Source organism: Festucalex cinctus, chromosome 13, assembly GCF_051991245.1.
Source record: "Festucalex cinctus isolate MCC-2025b chromosome 13, RoL_Fcin_1.0, whole genome shotgun sequence".
NCBI classification, from domain to species: Eukaryota; Metazoa; Chordata; class Actinopteri; order Syngnathiformes; family Syngnathidae; genus Festucalex; species Festucalex cinctus.
Genome location: NC_135423.1, coordinates 12096392 through 12123866, shown reverse-complemented (window position 1 = coordinate 12123866; position 27475 = coordinate 12096392). Strand labels below are relative to the sequence as shown.

The following is a 27475-nucleotide window of genomic DNA, read 5'->3' as shown; positions in this document are numbered from 1 at the left end:
TAAAAATGTACCAAACAAATTGCTGACATTGTAAATGCAAAATATGATCATGCTAGAACTTACTGACCTCATAATCAAATATACATAATGTGACATATTGAATCTTGGGCAGGTCTTGGGAACATTATGGCCGCAAAAGCATTCAAAGTAGCCCGTCATCCAATTCCAAAGAAAAAAAAAAAGAAATAAAAAATCGGCCTCACTGATAGGCTAATAATCAGAGGTGGGCGTGTCAATAAATTTTGACGATCCGTCATTCGTCAATGGCCGAGCCACCTATCTGTCGTTAATCTGTCAACATTTCAAGCCGATTCAAACTGTAATCGTCAATCCATCGCCGTTATTTTAACCGCGCTTCTGTCGTCGCTAAATTACAGCCGCTATTTTAGGACTGTCAGTAAATTTCACTGGTCTCTTAGTCCAGCTTAATTTAAATATTAAAACATTTATTTTATTACATTTCACATTTCTGGAGGAGTTCTTCTACTCTTACTTTATTAGCATTTTTGCTCTGGCTTTAATCACATGGCCATCAGCCACGATATATCACAGCACATTTCCTCGACTGAATCAAAAGAGTTCATGCAAAATCGGAAGAATAATTGACCCAAAAGTGCCCCAAAATTAACAGGAAGTACTCCAAAATCCAACAAGAAGTGATACGGATGTGCACAAAAATCAACAGGAAGATCCACAAATTGAACAGGAAGTCACCAAGAAGTGTCTCAAAATCAACAGGAAGTCCCCCAAAATGAACAGGAAGTCATCCAGAAGTGTCCCAAAATCAACAGGAAGTGCCCCAAATTGAACATAAAGTCATCCAGAAGTGTCCCAAAATCAACAAGAAGTGCCCCAAATTGAACAGGAAGTCACCCAGAAGTGTCCCAAAATCAACAGGAAGTGCCCCAAATTGAACAGGAAGTGACCCCAAACAGGACCAAAATCAACAGGAAGTTCACCAAATTGAACAGGAACTCACATTTCTGGAGAAGTTCTTCTTTTCTTACTTTATTTGCATTTTGCTATGGCTTTAATCACATGGCCATCAACTGCAATATATCACAGCACATTTCCTCGACCCACAATTCAAATAAATTAGTCAATATCACAGCTTCTTAATGATGACTCAAAAGAGTTCATGCAAAATCGGAAGAATAATTGCACACTTTAAACAAATTTACTGCCCCGGTGTTTGAACCACGTCGCCTTAATTAATTCCACTAATGATTGAAAGTGCTTTCATGTGTTGCTGTATATCATTAGCCTAATAGTATAATAAATTTTTTTTTAAAAAGTACAGATGTACTTGCTAAAAATTGTGTTTTCTCTTGTTTTCTTGTATGTTGACATATGTCTTAAGGCTGGTACGCTATTAGCTAATGATGAGCTCATACATCATAAAAGTGTGATCCCAATCTTGGAAAAAGTGAGCGACCAAATGATATGGACAGAGGCAGGTCGTCATGGTGATCGCTTGGAGCTAATCATACCAAAAAAAAAAATGACTCAATAGCTTATTATCCAGTCAACGAAAGACTGGTTGTGTCGTCCGTATCATCCAAGGGACACTTTGTCACAGATGTGCAGCAAACCCTTCACTGCCATAATGGAAATGATCCTCGGAGGCTGCCTCAACTTAAAGCGCCAACAGATTAACTTCTTCACTGCAAATTGATTTCTGTTGAACGACTATCTGACTGATGAGCCCCAGACAGATTGCTTACAGCATTTATTCATTTTGGGATCAACGCACAAAGCACTCGAGCTTGCCTCAAAAGGGTCTCAGCCAATACACAGCTTTCTTTTTTTTTTTTTTTTTTTTTAAATAAGGATGTAAAATGATCGCTCCTCTGAAGGTCTTGTTGTTTCGACATCTTACTATTTGGGGTCCTAATTAGGAAGCGTTCATGTTTTGCTGTTTTTACACATTATGATTGTGATAAACAGAAATGCACATCACGGTAAATATCTAGAGAGGGCGCCATACCTCGTGCAAAATTCAATCAAATAGTACAAAGGCTCCCGTATACGTCACATATTGTTGCTTGAAAAGCAAGGGTGGGGAAACCCATCAGTCAAAACACAATTCACTATCCTTCTATGTTACCACTTACGGCCAATCAGCTTTTATAAAGTCCTCTGAACCAGATCTTTTTGAGAACTACTTTCCAGTAATTCGATTCCAAGGACTCGTTTGTTTGCTTTCTGGTGATTCTGCTTATTAGTGATGATGTCACACGCTAATAGCGTATTTTGGTTCTGCACTTTTCCAACATGGCGTGAGGGAAGAAACACTCAGCTATATTTGACATGAAAATAGTTAATTGCACTTAATTTTGTCAATGGGAGGAAACAATACCAATAAACAATCTGTGTTTTATATTGATATAATAAGAATGGCATTAATATTAGAGATAGACTGATGTGTTTTTTTTATGGCCGATACCGATACTGATTATTATTTGAACATATAAACAGATGAACTGCAGAGATAAAACAGAAAACAACAACAATCAAAAGAGAAGAAAATCCCAATAAAATAATCATTCAATCAATCATAACTTACATGTTCAAAAGGGAGTAGGATTATTAGTAGTCAACGACACCAATAACCGATATTTGGAGCCGATATTTATTTTCACTAAAAAGGGAAAATATTGGCATCAAAATTTGAAAAAATAAAAAATAAAAATACAAACTACAGCTCTTAATTTTTTTTTGGGGGGGGGGGGGGGGGGTGATTTTAAAGCAAGTTTATTGAGCAACTTTTAGGGTTAGTAATTATTTTTTATTTTTTTTTAATATTAGTCAATAGACATCTTTGTTTTTAAAATCTAACAAGTTCCGGGATCTCCCCTGGGCAGTAGCATGTTTTCAAAAGTTAAATAAAAAACAATTGTTTTCTACACTTATTAAAGTATTCCAAAATATCTGAAGTATTACATTTTGACTTATCTTAGTTTTAATTACAAACAAAAACAGAAGGTGCAGAGTTCCCAGGCTCAGCAGCATCTCAAAAAATGATTTAATTAATTCCCTGAAGTTAACACTTAAAATTTTTTTTAAAAAAAAAATAAAAAAATAAATAAATAAAATGGATCCTTTATCCATCATATGATTCTTCAAAATGGTCGATGCCAATATTTGTCAAAATGTTGAATATCGGCGCCATCGGTCTATCTCTAATAAATATTTCAATAATCCTCAGCCCACTCGTGGTATTTGGGCTCACTCTAGTGGTAATTTAAAGAATTATTGCACAAGTACAGCTATTTAAAATTTGACCACAATTCCTATTCTCAATGTTAATTTTCAAACTTGCATAATGTTATAGTGCCATGCAACAATCATTTTGTGTCAGAATTGCATGACGGGCCACATCAAACGCTCTTGCAAGCCATGTGATGCCCACGAGCCTTATGTTGCCCACATCTGAGCACGCTGGAGACAATCTATATTGGTCCACAAGGGGGAGCCACTAGATAGATAGATAGATAGATAGATAGATAGATAGATAGATGACTAAGATGATCGATAAAGTTTAAAGAGCAAAACAGCATTTCGATCTGAGTACGTTTGCCTCCAAATCAACATGCTGCATTAATAAAACATTTTTGAAGTATCTTACCTGCCTCCTTTCTCCTTCCTTTTTCCTCCCCAAAAAACAAGACAGCTGTTCCTCCTTGAGAGATGAGCACATCAAATAAGCCCAAGTGCCGCGCTCATGTTCTTCATTCCCGTTCAAAAGTGACGATCCAAATACGCAAACAGTCCGTGCGCATCATCCCCGAAGAGGAGCCGTCCGTAAAGCCGAGGAAGAGTTGGCATGTTTGCGCACCCTCGCAGTCAAATCACATCGCCGGGGTGGTCCACATCATCAATTGGGCTCATTTGAACACGCGCACCGGTCTGGCTGCGCATCCCGCATCCCACTGAGGCGCAACAAAAGAGACATCCAAAAAAGACATTTAGCTTTTTTTTTTTTTTTCTCCCCTCCTCCTCACTCCAAAGCGATGAACACCTTTCACATGTTCAGTAGTTGTGTGTGCGTGTGAGCATGCGCGTGTATAGTCCCATCGGCTCGACTGCATCCACTGCAGTCCACTAAAAGGATGCAGAGCAGACTGAGCTGAAGCGCGGGAGGCGAGAGCGTCTTCTGCTCTTGCGCGCGCACATACACACGCACGCCACCTCACGCACGCACCAATGAGATTTACTGGTGCCTTCCTCTCAACGCAGCTGACCGCAATCGGACTCGCTAACGTTCATAATCCTGCAACAATTCGCTCATCTGTTCTTCTTCAAACATGTGAATTAGCAATTAACATTAAAGGCGCATACAGTAGAAAGCGTTATCATAAAAGAAGATTACAATTAAGAAACAGGGAAAAACAGCCTCAGTTGTTAAAACTAAAAAAGGGTGGAAAAGTACGCTGTGTCCACAAAAATGTGAGGACACCTGGTTATTGCATCTGAAAATGAAATTTAGGATCACTAATAAACCTTTACATGCATGTTTTTGGAATGTATGAGTACGCACACCTCCAAGGAGAACATGCAAAAACTCCACAAACGAAGGTTTGTGCCTAGATTCGAACCCACACCATCAGATTTGTGAGGCAGGTGAACACAACAGAAGTGGCCTGATTATTTTTGCCTGACCACTCGTTAAGAACTTCCTCAGCCATTCTTGGTTTTGTTGAAAAAAAAAAATCAGAACAAATATGATTACTAATCACTTTCTTCACGTAAATAGTAACTCAATTACTCTTAGTCCTTCATAAATAAGTGACCAGGGGAAGTAGCGTAATTATTGTGCGAAAATGTTTCCAGTATTTCAAAGATTTTGGATTTGTGAGCAGGTTTCACAGGCTATTTAATTACACCAATTAAAAGAGCATAGTGTATTTTGTTTAATTTAAAAAAAAAAGTTATGATTAATATTACATTTGTGGAATATAAATTAATTAGCTAAATCCAACCGTTTTTATCCATCAGACCTGCCTGAGCTATATTTGGCGGTAACAGTTACGGTTTTATCATTTTTGAAAAAGTAATTAATTTGATTGCACTTATATTCTGTTTTATGAACTGCAACAGATTTTGTGTACCTTCTGCCAGCTAATGGAAGAGCATTCAATCATTCTGCCTTCCACTGTACTTCACCGCCATAGATAGATAAAGATGAAATGGTAATTAATTTATTATGGCTTTTGAAAAAATTAAGTGAAATTTGATTATTTTCCAATGGCACCCTGGTTGGGAATCACAGGGCAAAGCTATTGCCTGACAAGTTGAAACTCCACCCCAAAGTTCAACACAGCTGCTGTGCACCAAGGTGCCACCAGATGGCACCATAGTTTTATGTGAGACATTGCTTTGGCTTGAGCACAAAAACAGTGAAAATGCGATTTTTTTTTTTCAGAAGAAAAAAAGGACTTGTTAAAAAGAAAAAAAAAAAAAAGATGTTTATGAATGCCTGGCCGCCAATATGGATAGCGTCGCAAACACTTTTCACTGGAGTGCCATCTGCTGGATCTAGAAGTATTACTCCACCCGCTACAGCGTTGTCTCTGTATTGCGAGGCTTGGAATCACTGAAGTGTGTATTGGAAATCACTGCATTTGACAAAAGACACCTCCATACATCTACTACGTCTACTGTCGACCTGCAACATATGCAGGATTTGTTGGCCTTACTAGGAAAAAAAAACAAAAAAAAACGAATGCTGCAATGATATTTTTTTTCCCCCCCGTGTGTGTCTCAGAGATGTATGAGTATCATTTACACACAGCAGCAGCGGAGCGGCAAGGCGGCGTTCTCCTCTTGACCCAGGTGAAAAGTACACCGTAACCTCCGGAGAGAAGATCCCGCTGACCTTCAATCAACAAACATCCCACAACATCGACTTTGCACTTTGACACATGTCAACATGTGGGCGGGAAGGAATGCAAGTTCACGAAGGTCACACCACCAGGCCGCCTGTTTTATTACTATGCAAAAATAAATAAATAAATAAATAATTAATTAATTAAAGTACTCCAACCACTAGCATCGTCTGATATGTCATTAATTATGTACAATAATCCCAAAACATAATCAAGATAAAACAAGATTATATTGTTTAAGCGCATTTTTTTTCCACAATTACAAATCTACTCTGTATTAAATACAAAATGCAAGAATGCCAGACCTCCTTTAAGGCCAAACAACCCAAAAATATGAAGTGTTTGCCAACTGCCACAAAGTTCAGTTAGTCTGCTTAATAGGTACTTGGCATAAAATATAAAATTGTAGAATGGTGGACCCCGTTCAAGGTTGAATTGGCCTGTTCCTTTTCCATCCATTTATTGGCAGTAATTTGCATTGCAATGTGTTGTAAATTTTTTATATCCCCCAACCTACAAAAAAAAAAAAAAAAAAAAAATCCTCGTCCTTTATATCCCCCAACCTACAAAAAAAAAAAAAAAAAAAAATCCTCATCCTTTAAAATTCTACTGTCATGACTTAGACTTAAAGACTTAGACTTGACTTTATTGATCCCTTTGGGATGGCTCCCTCTGGGGTCATGCAAGGGTTATGCTTATACTGTCATGACTAGGGTCATGCAAGGGTTATGCTTACTGTTATGACTAGGGTCATGCAAGGCTTATGTTTGGGTCACAACCGTGAGGTCAAATGTTTGTTTTGAACTGATGTAACCAGCATCTAGTTTCAACTGGTAAGATGCTATGTGATATCAGAAGCTATGTGATGTCAGGAATCTTTAATATCTTTATCTGGTCAACAGCCAATCAGACAATTCCAGGTCAGTCCTGTTACCCACAACCAATCAGATCGATTCACTGTCTGTATAAGCCTGACAAGTGTGTGTTTTTGTCAAATTATTACATCTGTTCCTCTGTGCAACTCCCGTTGTTTCTCATCTAGTCAGGTTTGTTCCACGCCTCTCGATGTGAATAAATAGTTAAAATCTTTTTTGTGTCTGCATTTAATGGGATCCAACCTCAGCACATATCAACTTTCTTATAAATTTATGGGAAGGATATACATTAAAATAACCAATTAATAGTTTAATGAATCAGTATCAGACTTATTACTGTATTTGATTTTTTTTTTTTTTAAACAAGCCCAAGTAACCACTTGACAAGGTTTGGTTTTAATAGTGGAAAAAATAAACCAATTCTTAAAACATCACCTTCCATAGCCCCTTTTTTTTTAACCTACATTTCTTCCTTGCCCTTAATGCGAAAGCATTTGTTGGAACAAAAAGCAGAAGCTTGAGAAACATACTGATGAGCCTCAGCGCTAAACACACAGCATTCGTGTCACGTTGAAGCGAGATGCAAGAAAAATCAGTTGAGGGATGTTTTCTTCCAAAGCACATCACGGGTGAATCTTTTTTTCGTGTTGTTTTGCATCGCTCCTGGATTACAGCTACTCTATTCCGCGGATCTAACCCACACAGTGGGGAAATAGCCAGGCCCCCTGTTTATAGGCTGAATGGTGAATGAGCGCATTATCGTGCAATCAGCACAAAGGCGCGCGGCGATTTGTGCAGTACATTATCACAAATGCAATTTTGCGCTCCTGTGTTAAGTAATTTATAAACTATTATTGGTGCAAAAAGGGATTCAGTATGCTTCAAGTGGGACTCCATCATCCACTCCACATTATATGAGGCCGGAATCAAAATTGGATTGCAATAGGATATTTGTTTTGACTACTAATGTGGCTAGAGCGTTAATATTAATTATTCGTCAACCTCCTTGTGGGATAAAACGAGCCACGTCAGACATGTTATATAGGCTGTTTTCTATACTCCTAATTTAAGTGGCCAAATCAAACGAGCATACATCAAGAGAGACAGAACGCACGGAGGGAGATCCATCACAGTCACACGCTAAGTGCTTTGGAGCAGCAGGAGGACATATTGTTCAGGTAGCAGCTTGCCAAAGCAGCATTTAAATGTTGTTTTTCTCCCCATAAATACATATTCAGGGTGGTGGGCATATAGGCAAACACAGTCAATTGCCTGGGGCCCCGAGATTTCCAGGGGCCCTCAAATATCTTCTCGGCATCTCTCGCCGTCAATGGCAGTGAATGACTTTTAATAGAATTTTCTTCAATTTGGAATTCAGGAATAGTTTATAGTTCTAACAACTTCTTCCTATTTTCTTCAGCTGCCATTTCGAAGTTCTTTTCAAAATATTTGCTTTTGTAAGATGTACTATTTTGAAAATTAATTCCCGGTGACGAAAAAAACTGAAGTCGTTTTGAACAGCTGCAATAGCTTTATTGGAAATGGACTATTTGTTAAGCAGATGGAATTTGAAGCTCTGATTCTTCTCAGCCCTTTGCAGGCATTCTCTGTCAGTGAAATAAGTACAGTAATAAGTAGATTATTTTTATTTATTAGAACCGGAAAACGTGAATTAGGAGAAAGTGTATACAGTAGTGAATGTTACTGAATGTGCTAAATTCAATGTGTTTTATGCCATAAATTTATGTTATATACAGTACTTACTCTATATTAATTGTTGTTGATAGTTCTTATTAACAGTAAAAGTGTTAATTCACTTTTTACACTAAATAATCCTCAAGGAAGTATCCAGCTCAAAATAGGAGAATTTTGTCAACTTCACACTTTTTCGTTGACGTTAAACAGCTACGGAACCCAGAAAATTGACTTTCGAATCGCTACTGCCACCTGTGGCCTGAAAATGCAACTGCATTTTTTTTTGCACTCACACAAACACGCACACAAACTTACACGGTCTCCCAGGCGGGGAAATGAACCCACGCCAACCGGCACCGAAGGCAAGTGACGGTTCCACTAAACTGCATTTTTATTTCTTCACGTACACAACACGCACATGACGTCACATACGCAGACAGAGGGTGGGAAATTCAAACCCGAATCCAGTCTGAAAGTTATCACATTCATTGCCAGACCAGCAAAAAAAATGCATCATTTGACGTCTTTTTCCGTCAATGGCAGTGAATGAGGTATTAGCCAGAGTCTTGCAGAAGTTCCCATTTTGAAAAGCTACGGTGTTAATCTACTATTTAAAAAAATGTTTCAGTCATAAATGGTCAAATAAAAATTGTCACAAAGTGCAGCTTTCATATTGAAACTGAACGCAGCGAAGCGGTAAGTGGCACAATTATTTATTTACAATTAATAACCTAAAAGTCACATCAAGTCATCTTCTAAACACGTCTCACTGGAGGGCTATTTTTAGAAGAAGAGAACAAACAGCCTTTTAGCTCGGGCTCCCGCGGGCGCCATGCATGGTCACCCATAGCTTTCAGTCTGCTCAAATGACAAATTACAAGTCAACTGTTGAACCGAATTGGGATCTGAAGATTTATATAACATGGAGTAATTCCAAGCAACAGTTTGCCAACCAGTTGCCTTTGCCATATGTCAATATTGTGTCTCCTGCCCCCTAGTGGGGGAAATAATGTGGAATAGAATGTCAAGACAGACTGTCACGGTCATATTTCCACAGTGAAAGTATGATGCTCTGCGCAGTGTTGCGTTGCAGTTTAACACCTCACATTTGATGTTCCATTTTGAGGTCCTGCTGTAAACATGTGCGCATGCGACGTTAATGGAGCGTGGAGGAAGTCAGAAGTGTAGCAGAAGGTCAGACGTGAAGAAGCAGTCAAGCCAGTCTGCTACATGCTGTATCCTACCGGGTGCCATCAACACCTGCAATGAAATTGTAAAAATGCGCTCGATAAATGTTGCATTTACGCCTTTTTGAAAAGATGCCTCTCAGCCATTTACCAGCGAAATAAAAACGATCTCGCTTAAAGTGCACATACAGTGTAATGGAAAATGGACTTTTTAAGTACCTGTACACAAAAAGTTGCATCTCTGGTGCTTCTGCCCACTCATCAAGTGTGAAGTTAAATGTGTCCCTGAGCAAGACATTCAGCGCTTTCGCACGATTTTTATGTATTAATTTAATGTGCATAATAGCCGCCCATCTACTGCAGTTTTCACATGATCAGATGGGCTGGTTGAAAATCCAGAGCGATGTTCAGGACTACACTCTCAAAACAAACACATGCATGGACCTGTGATACTCCTGCTATAATGTCAATTTTTTTTTTTTTTTTTTTTTTTTTTTTTTTGAAGAGCTCAGAATTGTTCATTCGGTAGTCTTACCGATTCAACGTCTTGTCATCATTGCTCTTTTCCTTTTTTTTTTTTTTTTTTTTTTTTTTTTTTTTTTTTTTTTGTGTGTGTGTATGTGTGCGTGCGTTTGCGTGCGTGCGTTTGCGTGCGTGCGTGCGTTTGCGTGTGTGCGTTTGCGTGCGTTTGCGTGCGTGCGTGCAAATACGTATAAATTTATACTCATTCATTCACCTAAAGCCTTATAAATATCCCATTACCCTTCGCCTTAACCAAGTACTTCAGAATCTTGCCAGAGTCGTGAGATTTAAATGGTCAGGAGACCAGAGAAAAGGTCAGAAAAAAAAGAAATAAAGAGAAAAGAAAGGTAAATCAAAGTGACATCCAGCACCGACCAAACACTTCCTGCCTTCCCCATGATTACAAAATCAAAGTCTTACGCCAACCCCGGAAGCCTCTAAATTCCAGCAAATTTAGCGAGATCTCAAGAGCCCAGAGGAAAAACTAAAGAGAGGAAGGAGGGAAGGATCGATAAGGCAGAGTGAGATCAATAGAAGCCAGTACATCCAATCCATCAAAGTGAAGTCCAGCACCAACAAGACCCCTCCTGCGTGGTTACAAAACCGGAGTCTTATGCCAACCCCAGAAACCTCATACTTCTAATAAATTAAGATCTCAAGTGACCAGAGGAAAAACTAAAGAGAGGAAGGAGGGAAGGATAGATAAAGAAAAGTGAGAACCACAGACACCAGCACCAACTGATTCAAGGGGCTGTGGGAGGGAGAGGGTACTTCTGTTGAGTTTCAGTAGATGCTGGTGCGACGGATCTGGCATGCATAAGGACCACCACCAAAGAGAGAAGCCGTCAACCGCGGTCCAGCAAAGCGAGCACCCCCCCCCCCCCCCCACCCCCCCCCGGAATCCCCAGGCCGCGGCAGCACCAAGGCCACCCCCAAGCCACCCGAGCGGACACCGGTCAGCGAGCCGACCCAGATACCCGGAACACCCCCGCCCCAGCCCCGGCCCACACCCCCGAGCCCAAGGCCGCAGAACGAGGCCCAGCGGGCCCCCACAGCGCCCCACCGGTCCCCAGCCCCCATCCCCCCACGACCCCCCCGCACCCCACCCAAACCCGCCATCCACCACGACCCAGGCCCCACCACCCCCGACCCCCAAACCCCCGAACACACCCCGACCCCCAGCACCCAACCCCCCACCCACCCATACCTCCACCCCCCCCCCAAACAAGCCGCCCCCCCCCGACGGCCGCCACCCCCCCCCCCGCGAACCCGGCCCCCCGCGAGAACCCCCCACCCCCCCCCGGAAACCGGCACCGGGCAGCAGCGCAGAGAGGGAAGATGTGCCCACCCCACCTCCAGCCGCGCGAGATTTGCACCGCGGCGGGAGGGGGGAAGCAGAGGAGGAAGCACCAGGGGAGAAGGCGGGACACCAGAACACCGAGCCCGGTGGGGAGAGGCCCCGGTCGTCACGCCAGAGTACAAGTGACACCTAACCCTGTTACTGAGTCCGCCAGCTCGCCGACTGGCGAGCTCTACCCTTACACCGTGAATGTGGCCCCACCCAGTGTATATACAAGTGTGTGCGTGTGGTGCATTAAAATTGGGAGCAGGTGAGTCGGAGCAGAGGGAAAAAATTTCCCCTACTCCGACACACCCGTATCCCCCCCCAAAAAATGAATATGTATATGTGTGGTGCATTAAAAAAGGGAATGGAGGGACAAAGTGGTGGGGCAGGGACACAAATGGGGGGGACCACAGCGCTGCCAGGCACTGCAGTCCATCCCCTCTGATGGCTCCCCGCCCCAACTCACCCCTCCCCTTGGACGTGAGGTGCATTAAAATTGGAGGGGAGTTGAAGGGTGAAGACGGTGTTTCCACCCTTCCCCACCCCACCAAGAAATGTGTTGTGTGCCCTATGTGTATATTTACAAAGTGTATAGTGCAAGCTAGTGAAGTGAGTAAGAGGAGCGACCAGCGGGGCCTCACCCAACCCGGCGGGTGTAGGTGGCACGCCCGCCCCCCAGCACCCCCACCCCCCGCCGCCCCCCACCTCATCCACCCGGCACCACAATGGGCGGACAGCCAGCGCAGCAGGGCTACCGGACAGCCCACCAGCCACCGGGGCCCGCCCGGGGCACCAGGAGTTATACCGGAGCGGGGCAGGCCCCAAACCCTCGCCCGGCCCCCGGAGCCCGACGCCCGGGCCGGGGAGGGAGCCCCAGGCCCAGGGAGAGGGAGGGGGAGGGGCCGCAGGGCAGACAGGGAAGGGGGGGGGGGGGCGGGGGAAGCGGGGAGAAGACGACAAGAAGGCGAAAGGGCGGCTGCAGGGCAGGAGGCGGGGGGGGAGAGGAGGAGGGAGGGCGACAAGGGAAAAGGGACCGGGAGGCAGAGGAGGATGGGCGGGAGGAGGCGAGGAGGGAGAGGCGACGGGGGGGAGGAAGGGGGAGGGGAGAGGGAACCACGGGGCACACCGGAGGCCCACCCACCCCGAACCGCGCCGCCGGGCACGGAGCAGCGGACCGCGCCGGGACGGCACCGCCCCGGGCACCAGGGGAAGCACCCCAACACCGCACCCCACAGGGGGCCCAGGGAGCGGCCAAGACGCAACCGCCTCGTGGCTCTCGTTAACAGGCAGAATCTTGGCAGGATTAAGTTGCCAAATTGAGATTAAAATATTCTATGTACATAGACCATATTTGTTTAAATCTTGATACTTGATTTTTATTTAAGGCAGAGATTTTTTCCATTGAGATATAATTTATTAGTAAGTTTAACCAGTGGTCGATATTTAGAGATTGTTTATTTTTCCAATTGACAAGGATTATTTTTTTAGCAATAGTAAGGGCTATAAATATAGATTGAGATTGTTTACATGGTCGCTCAGTTATTGTTAAGTCACCTAGTAAACACAGTCTTGGAGATAAAGGAAGCCTACAGTTTAATATATCAGCGAGCTTTTCCAAGATTTTAGTCCAGAAATGCAGCACTGGAGTACATGACCATAAAGCATGAAGATAAGTATCGGCAGTGTTTTGTGAGCACTGGAGACAAATGTCGGAGTCAGAGAGTCCCATTTTTTTCATCATATATTGTGTAATATATGTTCTATGAAGTATCTTATATTGGATAAGTTGCAAATTTGTCTGTTTGGTCATTTTAAATACATTTTCACAGATTTGGGTCCAAAAGTCTGGTTCCGGAACTATAGACAAGTCTTTTTCCCATTTTAAAGTCGGTAAATACGTTTTATTTGTGTATAAAAATAACTTATATATTTTTGATATTTTCTTTATTGTTGTTGGAGAAAGCTTTATAATATCTTTAGCTAAGACAGGCAGTTGGAGCGTATCTTGAAGTGTTGGGATTTGTTTCTTAACCATATTTTTAACTTGCAGATAATGTAAGAAATTTCCCTTTTTTATTTCATATTTCTGGACCAAGTTTGTATATGATATAAACTTATTATCTGAGAAAAGATGATGAAGGTGTGTAATTCCTTTCTGCTCCCATAGGCTTAAATGGAACGACTGATTATTAAGTTGAAAGTCGGGGTTATGCCAAATGGGAGAGAGCCCACAGGGCGCCAATTGGGAGTTTGTAATTTCTAATGCCTTCCACCAGGCAGTCAGGGTGGCGGCTATCATTGGGTTTTTAAAACAATTATGTCGTCTTATTGATTTTGTAATAAAGAGTAAATCTGACAGTCTAAGATTATTACAATCCTTCTGCTCCAATTCCAACCAACAGTTAGTATCTCTGTTGGGTTGTGTCCATAGCACAAGATATTGTAGTTGATTAGCTAGATAATAGTACATAAAGTTTGGTGCCTCTAAACCTCCTTTAGATTTACTTTCCTGAAGAGTAGATAGACTAATTTTGGCTTTTTTTTTATTCCAATAGAATTTTATGATAGCAGAGTCCAGCGATTGGAACCAGTTAGACGTAGGTTTAAATGGAATCATTGAAAATAAATAATTAATCTTTGGTAAAACTTTCATTTTTATAGTAGCTATCCGTCCTATTAAAGAGATCGGAAGATTATTCCAGCGTTCCAGGTCACTACGGATACTATCCAATAATGGTGAAAAATTTAAAGAAGTTAATTCAGTTAACTTAGGTGAAATTTTAACACCTAAGTATTTTAAATTACCTGTAGGAAAGGAGTAGTGTGGATCCTGACTTGTAGGATTCCATGAATTTTCTGTAATAGGTAATAATGTTGATTTTGTCCAGTTAATAGAGTAATCTGATAAGTGAGAGAATTTAGTTATTAATTTAAATGCTATAATGTCAATTAGCGTTAGCATAGATTAGCGTTAGCGTCTGATAACAACGTCATGTAACCTTAACCCAGAAAATAGGTGAGCCATGGCAAGCTGATCCAGTGAGCACTGTCAAAACGGCCGCACACTGAGATGGATAAAAATAGGTGCATTTTTTATTTTTTTTTTTTACAAAATATTAATCAGAATAGGACACTGTGTTTAGAATACTGTAGTGAGGTAAATAAAATACATTACTGCAAACTATGCAAAGATTTTTTTTTAACTTGATTTCCACTTTGTGGCACTTAACTCGATCAAAACCCCACTGATGTAATACTTTTACCAATATGTAATAATAAAAAAAATCCTGAAAATGGATGGATGGATGAAATGTATTTCAATTTAATTTCAAAGCTGACTCTACTGGCAGCTACCTATCACTCGCAGAAGTCTTGGCATCAGAGCCTTTCTAATCAAGTGGGCGGAGCTTCCTTCGAATAACCCTCTGCAGAGTTGGTTTAACACTAAATAGATCAACTCTGAAATAACTCGAACATTGACCTCCATTTAAATCAGACAGTACTGTATTACAAATGCACTTTAGGGGTTTGAATCAACTCTGAACCATTTAATACCACTTTTTTTTTTATTACATTATTGGTGAAATTGTTTAATTATTGTGTTTTATTGGTCGTACCACAAGGTGCCGGTGTAATTTAAAACTAAATGATATTCTGTCACTGTAATAAAAACTAGACAACAAAAGATCCCTGCCTTTTTAGTTACTTTCTTGCGAGAAATAAAAGCGATTGAACAGAACATCTACTAAATGCAATATAGTCCTACAAGGTCTACTGACTAACACAGTTGCTGTTGCCACACTTAACTACACTTAAAACTAAACATGATGCGCCTCGGGATCACAAACACTTGTTTATAGTTACTTGCAACAGCGCATTACATGCTGCTTTACCAGGTCTAAGGACAAAAGCATTCTTATTCGATTGCGGACAGATTCTGTTAATTGTCCATTTAAGCACTTAAACGGTTTGACTCAGTGATTCTCTACATGTGGTACAAGTACAATTACTGTTATATGCTGGCTCTCTCAAGTGGTATGCAAGTGAATCACTTCACAAATGAAATGTAGAGCATTTAAAACTGGAAAGAGGATTATCTAACATATTACAAATAAAGCTTCCTGATATGCATGAAGCCTGTTGAAGCTTCTTTTTTTTCTTTTTCAAAAACCAGTTTTCAGAGTACTTTTTACTTGTAATGTTTGGAATGGTTTTTTTTGGTTTTTTGTTTTTTTTACTTGTCACGTACAGTACAGTTGGACAGTATTTAACTGCTAAGTAGAGTAAAATGCATTTCTTTAAGAACTGTTTGTTTCTAGACGTTACAGTAGTATTTGTACAGTCTTCATTCAACATTTAAATTTGTGATTTTTCAATGTTCATTGATGTTAAAAACCCACTATTAATTTCAACAATATGCAAAAAAATATAGATGTTCTGTCACATCAACGTACATATTTTATATAGTAAATGCTAATTATATTACATAGGTGACGCCTTGCATAGTTATGATGAACATTCGATGGGTCGTAAAGTAACTCCAGGGCGGCCATTTTGGGATATGGCTGCTTGATCACTCATAACATGACAGTCTGGAGCAATGGAGTATATGCCACGGAAGAGGCGGGACTTCCGTGTTTTTCCACATCAGCTTTGATTCCGGTTCCGGTTCGCGACGTGTGGGTCACGTTCCAATACTTGTGCTTCCGACTTTGTGCTCTGTGGTGTGTCTTTCAGTTGTCCGAAGCACGTCTACCCCATTGAAATGGGTGTAGATTGCTCTCTCCCAATTTCTCGCGGTATTTGTGAGTTCACAAACCCCGGAGAATACATCTTGATCCCTGATTTGCCACTGGTGGTTCGGACCAATCACAGAGCGACATTGTATTTGGGGGCGGGATATGCAACTGTGATGAAACCAGCGCCAACGCCGGAGCTAACAAACAAATCTAACATGGACGAATCGACGCAGCAATTAATTCTGTTCTCGCAGAATTACTCACAGTTTCCTTGTTGAATGTGGAACAGAGAGAGGTGCTTTGTGTATTTCTAGCTGTTAAGATGTTGGTGCTTTTCCCCCCTTCGACAAGAAGGAACACGAAATTTTCACCCATGGCCGTGATTGGTTAAAACAAACATGTAGAATGACGCATCGTCCAATCAGCTCGAATTATTGTAAAGAATGTCCCGCCTTTCCCGACCAAATTACTGTGGAGAGGTACCAGGTAGATATTGCGGAGAACTCACTTGAGTGAAGCGCATATCCATCTGGCTATTGACAGGTTAGGTACTTAGAGCATCACATATTTTTCAAGGTTGTACTTGGTGTAACTATTTTGAGAAACACTCACTAGTTTGGCTGATTATGTGACCGAATGAAATCAGTTATGTTGGCACTTGAGCACAATCCGCTTCGCTGACAATTGTGGGTTGGCCGCCTGTGAATTGCGAATCCAGCTGCCTAAATGTCAATACAAAAGGGCGCAGCTCACAGCACCGAACACATTGTCATGAATGGCCATCAGGTTGGTCCCTTGCTGCCGTATTGATTGACTGGAGCTGGCAAATGTGCACGGAGTGGGAATAAACATCACTGACAAATCAGAACAGGGATTGTCAGCAATTTTCCTCATTTGCATTCCAAGTGGTGATGTATTGACAGGCTCTTCGCTGTCCTCAAACGACTTTCTTCTTCGCTTGTCTAAAGTGCTTTGTGGCCCATAACAGATTTATGAGACAGAAGATTGACTATTATTATATGTCACTAGTGTAACTTAATGCACAGTTCGAACATTAAACACTGCTCTTTCGTAAGGTGCTAGTGTGAAAAAACACTTGACTTGAGCTCAGAGATTCTGATTATTAATTATTATTATTATTATTATTATTATTATTATTATTATTATTATTATTATTGTGGGAATGCTGAAAGCAACCAACATATGTTATTCGGATTTTTATTCTCCTCACCGATCAAATTTTCTTAATAAATTCACACCTTCCAGGGTATATACCATCTGATTCCACATTACTTACAGTACTCACACAATTTAATGTTAAATATAAATTTTTCCCATTCATTTTCAATGGAACTTACGTCACTCTTTCCATGCCCACAACTGATCATCATTACCAGCTTACTGATGCTGCTTAGTGGCACACTTGGTTAAGTGCATTGTCCAGTAACCAGGAGGTACTGGGTTCGAATCCCACCTCTGACTGCACATTGCATATATATCCATGGCAATTATGCTTAGTGATATATCAGGAAATGCATTACAACTTCACTGAAATGATTAATTGCAAGTTGGCTTTCAGCAGATGGCTGTTTTGAAAATTCATACGCCATTAGCCATGAATTTGAACAACGCAAGTTAACTCAGTCATTAGAGTCAATTACTTACCCCATGGAGAACCTGGGTTCAAACCCCGCTTGGACCACATTTTAGTACATTCGATGGTTTGATACCAACTGACTATCGTTTCAGGAAATGGATTATAATTTCTCTGAAATGATTAAATCCCACCTTAGACAGATTGCAGTTCAAGTTTTCGTATTCATTTATCTTTCAACTTCAATTAAAACTTTGTAATTTTCACATAATTTATCTTTCAATTTACTTCATAAGCATTCACTTAACATTCGGCTATTAGCATTCGGCTATCAGCATTCCCACCCAATTTCTCCAGAAATTGCACTTAGTCTAGTTATTATTATTATTATTATTTGTATTATTATTATTGGCTGCAAGCTGCCCACGTCGGATATAAAGATCACGTGTCTCTTTCTGTGAAAAGTGCAGGTTTTGCTTGCGCTCCGAATCAATAAAGTTCTGTACATCCAACATAGGCTCGATTGATGAGAGAGAAAAGTTTTTGTAAAGTTGCTCGAAACCTCAATCCATTACCGTATATGACCATGTAGTGTATTGCAGCGGCTGCTTGAAAGTGAAGTGGGTCAGTATGTGACGCAGCGTATTAATCACATTATCGTCTTGGTGTGCGTCCAATTGCACAGCAAAGCAGCACAGATGGCCAATGATGATGTCCCAGTGTTTACGGATGATTGCTGCTAAATCATACCGCACCTTGATATCTCCCACCGGGGAATAACACGATACAGAATACACACGCACAATAACGGATGTAACGTATAGGTCGACGCTGATGCATGGCCGCACATGAACACGGAGCAAAAGCCTGCATTTGGACACAATCTTGATGTCAATTTTAGACAACGCTTCAACACTTACTAAATATTCATCAGCGATGAATCAGGAAGCAGGTGGAGCGTTTTGCACCCGTGATGTTGTCAGCATGTGTAAATACATTTGGATGTCCCCGAATAGCCTTCGGGGTGCACACGGTCCACATCCTCGTTGTCCCCTCTGTGCGGAACATAAGATGACAATGGTGGATCTCATCTAGGAGAGAAAATATCAGTGATGAGGAGCAACAAAGTAAAAATAATGTATTTAACTAGATTTCAGGTATCTGCATTTTATTTTTATGAGGGTGTTTTGTTTTTACCTCCTATATTTGATTATTTGATACTAGGCCTGCAACGATATATCATTTGAAGGCAAGGCAAGTTTATTTGTATAGCACATTTCATACACAAGGCAACTCAATGTGCTTTACACAAGGAAAGACAACACAAAAGCATCAAGAAACAGTTGTTAACATTCAGAGGAAGAAAAATAAATGAAAATAGGTTACAAAATTTACTAAAAAGAATATACAATAACAATCTTAAAACATTGTTCAACAAACTTTAAAACATTTAACATATGTAAGTTTAAAATAATAATAAAAATAATAATTAGGGGAAAAAAATAATTAAAGCTGTTTAAAACAATCATGCGATGTACGCATGCGCGGTAGCCACATCGTAAGATGTGCGATGTTTTTATTATTATTATTATTATTTATTTATTTATTTATTTATTTATTTATTTATTTATTTATTTATTTTTGAGCAAGCAAACGTTTGTTTTGCTTCTTAAAGGTAGCAGCTACCTCTCGCACCCCCCCTCCCTTCTGCTAATCAGTCACCGGCGCAGACATATTTTTTATGGAAAGTTGTTGTATAATAATTTGTTTGATGTAATGTAACAGGATATAACCCAAAAAATAATGTGATTCATTAAAACATATTTAAAAAAAAATGTTGAAAAGCTAGATATTAGGTCTAAAATTGCAAGAATTTACTATTTTGGTAATTCATTTAAATAGTACTTTTCCACCTTACAAGGCCCTCAAACCACTTTTTGACTACTTGTTGACCTTTTGATGATGCAGCATCAGGGGGTTCAGTATCTTGCTCGAGAATACATCAACATGGTCACAAAGGGGATTGAACCCACAACCTCAGGGATACTAAACAACCAGTCAACCACCGAACCACATGCATCTCAGAAAGATGGTTATTTAGTTGCAACTCAAGCTTATTGTGTTCCTGTTTGTTTGGATTTTTAATGAACATTCAAAACCTCTTGGCTGTGAGCCAAATGTGCTAACCAACCTCTATTTCACCGTACTGCTATAATGATCAATATTTATTTTATAAATCTCAAGTTTTTTTAGATATGGTCAGGTACATTACATCTGTCTAAAGAAACTGCTCACGAGAGCATCCAAGTGTTAACCCGAGAGAGAACAGAACGCCAATCGATGCTCTCAAGAATCATCTCAGGAGTGCTCAAGTCCACGCTCACAACCACAAGATCAATCAAAAATCTCCGGTGAAGATGGCCGCCTGACCTTCTACTTGTTGGATGCGTTTGGCTCGCTCCATCTTCAATGCTATTCAGAATTGAGAATGAGTCATGTACCTGCAGAGGAACATTTTAATGATCGCTTATTCACTGTGTTGTTTTCATTCCCCTCAATTAATGTGGTCTGGCTGCCAGTCACCAGTCCAGACTTGATTAGAGGCTTAAATAGCACCAATTACAAGGAGCCCTTCCCTCGCTTTAGGGTAGTCTGCAGTCTGCACACTTCGTTTTCGCCACTGGTGAGTGCATGACCACCATCGAGACTCATTGAATTAAAAAAAAAGCCTCTTTAGGCCAGCTGTTAACTATCGTAGACAAAAGATTTTCTCTGCTAAAAAAAGAATAATATCACGGAGGAAAGGCTGTAATAGTGCAAACACAATGCAAATAAAAAAGGGTGGAAAGTGTAAATAAAGGAGAAGGTAACACAGCTGTAAAAAGGCTGCCAATTCACATGCGCACACCACAAGTACTGATGCTCTCGGCCAAACAATGTCAATACCAAAATGCTGAAAACGGGTTAGCACACCACAAAATAGACTAAATGATGAAAAAGGAGACAGATCAAGGAGAAAGTTAGTAGAGTTTTAACAGGCTGCCAACACACAGCGGCCACCCCAGAAATAGTTACGGGAATATATGGCTGGCTAACGCTGTCCTAACCACGGGGATGTTTGGCTGATAACCCCATGACCTCACCATTGTAGTCATACTAGAAAACAATGAAAGGGACTTTGCAAATTTGGATGTTGGAGCTGAGAAACAAACTAGCATAGTGCTAGCGAGAATAAGGCTCAGGACAAAGCAATTTAGATGGATTTAAAATGGGACCAAAAAGAACAAACATCTTTTGTTCTGTCATTGGTTAAAATACGGCGCGCGTTTATGAAGATTAAAGTTAGTTATTTTAAACTAAAAAGGTTAACCCTTTCTCTGTGTTTATGAAACGTGGTGCAGGATGCCGTCTGTTGCTACATATTTAATTTTATGGGTTTTTATTTTGTTTTGTTTGTTTGTATTGCGTGGCTCTTCTTCGCTTTACACAAAATAGCGAACACTGCCCTCTGCTGGCCGGCGTTTGTAACTCCCTTGTAGAAACAGTTCCGTACCTTTTTTTTCTTCTAATTTTCCTCAACTTCCTCTTTAAGCAATAACACAAGATGACCAGTTTCTGAACATGGGCTGCACTATAGATTAATATCAAATACCTGTGGGAACAATATAATTCTAAATATAATAATTTTGAATATAACTGTATCCCACATTGACAAGTAAAGGTCATAACCTATAGGAGGCTAATGTCAATACGAATACCAAATGTGGATATTTAGTACGTGTCAGTAGGCTACAGTAGTGTCTCCTGTATTCTTTGTGAACCTACAGTACGTTGAGGCGGCTCACCTTCACGCTTTACTGCAAATAATCAGCACCCACTGCATTCTCCCAAGACAGCATGGTGCTGTCAGATGAGCGGAAGCATGCCGCGGAAAGTTCCGAATGAGTCGTTCCGGGCCTCCGTCCTGCGGAGAGAGCAGAGAGTCGTTTCCCATTCTGCTCAGGCTTTGTTGTTCTTCTTTTCTCACTCTTATCTTCTTTTGCGCTTTGGTTCTGACATTAACATTGGAGCATTATTGATCAGCACTCTGCAGAAGGCTTGTCAGACAGATTAAATCACCTGACCCGGGCTCGGTCCCATTGCGTAGACCCACCATCTTGCACAGGAGGCATGCGTTACCGCCTTATCTGTCGGCCTCCTTCGCTCAATATGGAATTTCATATTTTCAGGGAATGTGTTTTTCTTCACATGGACACGAGGTGTTCGTAGTCATCTTTTACGCGGATGTGTATATGGAAATGGAAATACACAACGGGCCGGATATGAAACAAGGTGAGATTAGATTGTGGCATGCTCTACAGGGCGCCTGACAGACATTTTTTAAGGATCTGTTTGCTGAATTAATTTGTCAGTGAAAATTACATTCGGTTTCCTTGAGGAGATTCACCCATGACCACAAACTTCTTTCCTTCTCGTCCCTCTGAAGACGGAGGCCTCCTTTAAATTCACTGTTTACAAATACTGTCAATGTAAAACAAACCTGTTAAGCTTCAAAGCTCATGTAAAATTCATGCTCATGCTTTAAACATAAAGTCAAGCAGCAGTCGGGCATCAGCAACTCATTAGAGGACAGCATGTTGTAATTATGGATGAGATATTAAGCGCACTGCGGAAGCCTGTTCATTCTGTACATGCTTTCGTAGAACGACCGCACAATGAAATTAAAAGGTGCGCGCTACAGATAAAAACAAAATGGCACGTTTTAATAAACCTTTGGGACACAGCGAGCGAGAGAGACAGAACCTTGTAAGTCCTTCAAAAAGCTGATACATTTATTACGTGACCTCCAGATTTGCACACCAACAGACTTCACATTCTTGGCCGATTTATTTATGACTAGTGATTCAATTTGTTGGAAATAGTTCCTGGTGAGAGTTTCAGTTAGGGCTGCTCGATTATGGAAAAAATAATCATCGCGATTATTGTGGTAATAATTGAAATTACGATTATTCAAAACGATTATTTTATGTTTTTGTTCAAAGCAAGAAAATGTTTAAACATTTGAAAATATTAAGACAAATTAAAAAAAAAAAAGTAAGCTCATTTTGGACCAAACAGACTTTATAATAATAAATTATTATTTATGTTACAAGACAAATCTCTTCCCGTAGATTTTATTCAATGGAACTAAAGTGACGTCAGACCCACAATAGCAATTTTTGTCGGCTAAATAAATAGCACATTTGCGTAAGCCTGGTTTGTTAATAAGTGATATGAATGGCAAATTAGTCAGGCTGTCAGCATCAAAGTGTGCACAGTCTATCAATCCTGGTCTGGTCGCTGTCAATAAAGACTCGGTTCCCATCGTTCACATTGACGAGCCATTCAAATGACTCAATTCGTTCAACATTAATAAACTCAAACGCGGCTGAAAAGGTGGCCAAACCAGCGTCCGGTTTAGGGTTGCGCATGACGGCTAACACTGCTGTTAGCTCGCTGTTAGCTAGCAGCCCCGATTACACGCTTCCGGTAACAACTTCAAAAATAAAAGTGTTACAATGCATTGATCTACATATACTACTTGATAAAGTAAGGTTTATTTTGAAATTTGGTTTCTCACGGCCCCGTGTACTGTCATGCATACTGCTGTTAGCTTGACTACGACTATCTCAGCGGCTATCCGATGCAGAAATGTCGTTTCAGCTCTACTTTTAATAATCGTTTTTGTACGATTATGCCTATTTTGTAATCGTAGAGGGTAATAATCGAAATCGTAATTGAATTTCGATTAATTGCACAGCCCTAGTTTCAGTGAAATATTGAACATCTGGTCACCCTATTTTCAAAGAAAGTTGTATCAGACAGTTTTTTTAGGAGACATTTGTGAGCCTCGAGCATTTGCCTAATGATAGTGCTGAGGATTTTTTATTCCTTTTTAACATCTTGTTTACAACACGTAGCAGTCCGGGCGGGACAGTGACGCAGGTGTATCGCCTGTTCGCGGTGGTCCTGCCACAGAACATCGATTGCTGCAGAGGAGGTGCCCTCACTTAATCCCAGGTCTGCTCCCAAGTCACATCTCCACGGAGGCTACAGAGTTAAGAGGCCAGCAGAGCGCGACGCCAGCTGGACCGCCTAAAGCGTTTTAGCCAGCTCCTCCATCAAAGTACTGCGTAGTAATTAGACGGGGTTGATACCAATCCGCAGGGTTCTTTTCTTTTATTTCTCGGCCTGATTGTTTAGTGGATTTACTAATTTATTCCTGGGACTGTTTGTCACTACATGACTATATGCCCCAGTCAGTTCATTCTCCTGAGCGTGTGATCTTGATACATTTTGTTGTAGCTTAGCATGGCTAAACTAGCTCAACTGAAGGCTCACACAATTAAAATACACACTAATGTAAAAATATTGCAAAAAGCAGCAGCATGATTCAATTCTATACGTGGATGCTGCATGAATTGCATACATTGGTAAACATCAATAAATATGAGAAACTCACAATCTATTCAACAGCGTGTTCATGTGTTAATGGGAGGGGAACATGTACAGTAGTACACCACATATGCGTAGTCATCATTATTGTCATACACGGGATGATTGCAAAAGCTGAAGAAAAATAATTGCTTCCCTGTCACAGGTAAGTCATTTCGTTAAGCATCTTTATCTTGGAATTAATCACCATGGCAACATCATCCCACTACGGTGTAAGGTGAACATAGCCAATCAGTGACACATCACACATATTTTCAGATTTAAAATGTTATACAAAAACATGGTTTGGTCACACAATATATCAGAGGACCTTGAATTTATAAATACTTGGTGCAAATGTGTCCTTGCTGTTACTATACTGTTGTTATTGTCTATTACTAAAGTTGATATGTCTTATTCTTAATATTATATTCTTGCAATATAATGTATTACCATTGTTGGTATGAATCATAAGAATGTGATATATGTTACCTATGATAACATCACCATTATTAGCACTTACTAACTCAGCTAATGGTATGCCATTATATTGTTTATATATTGATAAAATTGTTTAGATAAAAATACTGTAACTTGCAGGAAGTACTGTATATTTGTGTTTTTACACATTAGAGGCGGGGGCGGGATTAAATAAGTATTTTTCTCCCCACTCCTGTTCAGGCAAAATCATAAATTTTCCTCTCTTTTCTCTTTTTGTTCCCTCTTATTTTTTTCTGTTCTTATTATGAAACTACAGTACGAATTGTTGCTCCTGTGTTCAACTGTACACTATTAACCGAAATAAAATAAAAATGAAAATGAATGAAGTGAAACATATGTATTCAATTAACATCCGAAGAAGGGGTGGGCAGCCTTTTTCGCATCTGGGGCCATTTTACGTGTATGAAGTCTTGATGCAACGACAAAACAAATGTTTACTATAAGAACGATGTATGATTTTTAAAAAACAGTTGATCTTATTTATTTTAGGAATGCATGGTTGGAGAGACAAGTGCAAAACACAAAAAGCTTGTTTTGTGTGAGGTTTTTTTAAGAGAGGGTAAAACTTTGCCCCTCATGTCACGAGATTACACAATTACACTTTACTTACTGTTCCTTAAGAATAATGAATAAATGACTCTGTCACCTTGTCTTCATCCTCAGTGTCTCCTCATACTCTTTCTTCAACAGTAGAAGTGTCCAGAGTTTAGGTGGAGGGAAATCAGTGGAATGCAAACGATGGAATTGACAATTCCGAACGTCATCCGGGCATTTCCTTTCCGATTCTTCCCCAGTGCAACACAATGCAAGCGCTTCCTTAATAAGGTTGAAACAAACGGCGGATTGTAATGCTTTTGCCGGTGACTATCATACAAACCACACAAATTGTTATGGAAGTCCAACATCATCTCATCACATTTTAAAATCAAAATAATACTCACAAATCAAAAATCACATGCTTTTCTGAGCGGAGAGACTGCTTTCACCAAATTAACCGCCATTTTGCCTTGTGACGTCATCACAAAATTGTCAATTGGCGGTAAGGTGCATTCGAGGATGGTCGGAATTCGGAAACATCCGAGTTGTTTTTTTCCCCAGTTCCGACCTGAAAGCGTTCGATGCAAAAGTAAACAACCAAAATGGTGGATAGTGATAAGTGTTTTTTATTTTGGTCCTCAAAACATATTTTGACCTCCAGAAAACTTACCATTTTGCTTCATTTGTTGTTTTAATCTTATTTCATAAGCATTCCATATAGTTAAGTAGTTGACCATATAAGATCATGCAGATAGCGGCAATACGTACGTTGCATTATGTGAAGTTATGGCGAATATTTATGAATGAAGAAAGCTATCTAGTTTTATACTCGAGTAAATTGTGTTTTGCCATTCAGAGTGACGTCACATCGTAGTCCGCCGATGACGTGGGGGTCCTTTTTTTTCTTCCGACTTCACAAGTGGAATTTCCCGAGTTCAAGGGGGCGTTCCCGTACACACTTCCTGGTTTGAACTCGGAAAAGTCCGACTTCCGACCATCCTTGAATGCAGCATAATGACCATGTGTGGCTTACATGATGTAAGCTTGTGTGAGTGAGTGAGTGAGTGAGTGAGTGAGTGATATATTTAAAAAAAAACAACTAAAAAATATAACTCAATGTGTAAGCAACACCTGCACCCACACTAGTCTAATCAATAGTTTTTGTGTGTGTGTGTGTGTGTTGTTGTTTTTTTTTAAATTAAACGGGGTGCAAAATTTTACAGTTGGGTCAAAGCGAGCTAGCACAAAACCACAGTGCTGTTTCACCCATGCTCAGATCAAGAAAAACAATTGCATCATTAAACCATGACCTTCTAGTCAGCCAACTCAAGCATCTTCTATTATACACAATGTCAAATCAATAGCGTTTCTTATTATGACATAGCAATAGCAGACAGTATGAAGAACGTTAGTAATGAGGTCACAAGGACGTCCCTTTAAGTCCACCAGGCATCCTCTCATTGTTTAGGATTCTGTTTTAGTACAAGCAGGTTCTAAAATAAGGTCATCAAATGACTCTTTTGAAGCAAGAGTGTGTGGAAGCAATGTTCACATTTTGAAGAAAACTTTTTACTACTTATCTTCAACAGGAGCCATGTTATAATGTTCTGCCGTCATAACTACTTGAGCTTGACGATCCAATGAAATCAAGACTGTTCTTGGTTTTGACAGAAAGATATATTAATAACTGAATTTGGAGCCAGCAGATCAGACAAAAAAAAATAAAAATAAAATAAAATAAAAGGTCCTACATTGTATGCTGGAATCAATATGAATAGGCAGCGTGGGTGCATGTCGAACAAAATCAATACAATTCTGACAAAAGAGAAAACAGTCATCTTGTGTCAGACATTTTAAATCCATCTCATTCAGTCGTTTGCATCACCCTACTTTAAAATTGATACTGTTGCCAAAAAAAAAAAAGTTTGATGTAACCCGATACTACCATCCAAAAGCAAAGTTTTGATAAAGGTAGACAATAGATAATTAAAATGGGTTAAAAAAAACAAAACAAAAACAAAAACAAAAGGTGCACCAAAACAATCTAACCAACCTCTAACCAGCCAAGTCAGCCATCTTGTTTTTCCTTCTCTTGGACTCTCGCTGGTGAGTATGAAA

The 27475-nt window shown here is 40.2% G+C and overlaps 1 protein-coding gene and 1 long non-coding RNA gene across 2 annotated transcripts in view; both read right to left on the bottom strand.

The window, feature by feature from the left end:
* Nucleotides 1-4124, bottom strand: part of grik4 (glutamate receptor, ionotropic, kainate 4) — a 301922-nt gene extending 297798 nt beyond the window's left edge. Inside the window, exon 1 of the mRNA XM_077541047.1 lies at nt 3629-4124. The gene's annotated coding sequence lies outside the window, so the exon portion shown is untranslated. The remainder of the gene's footprint in view (nt 1-3628) is intronic.
* A 5065-nt stretch (nt 4125-9189) lies between these two features.
* Nucleotides 9190-25834, bottom strand: LOC144033808 (uncharacterized). The gene is made up of 5 exons (XR_013288083.1): nt 25762-25834; nt 25467-25636; nt 21691-21809; nt 18766-18936; nt 9190-9718 (listed from the first exon to the last, which is right to left on the bottom strand). It is a non-coding gene; the product is annotated as an uncharacterized LOC144033808 (long non-coding RNA).
* Between the last annotated feature and the right edge of the window lie 1641 nt (nt 25835-27475).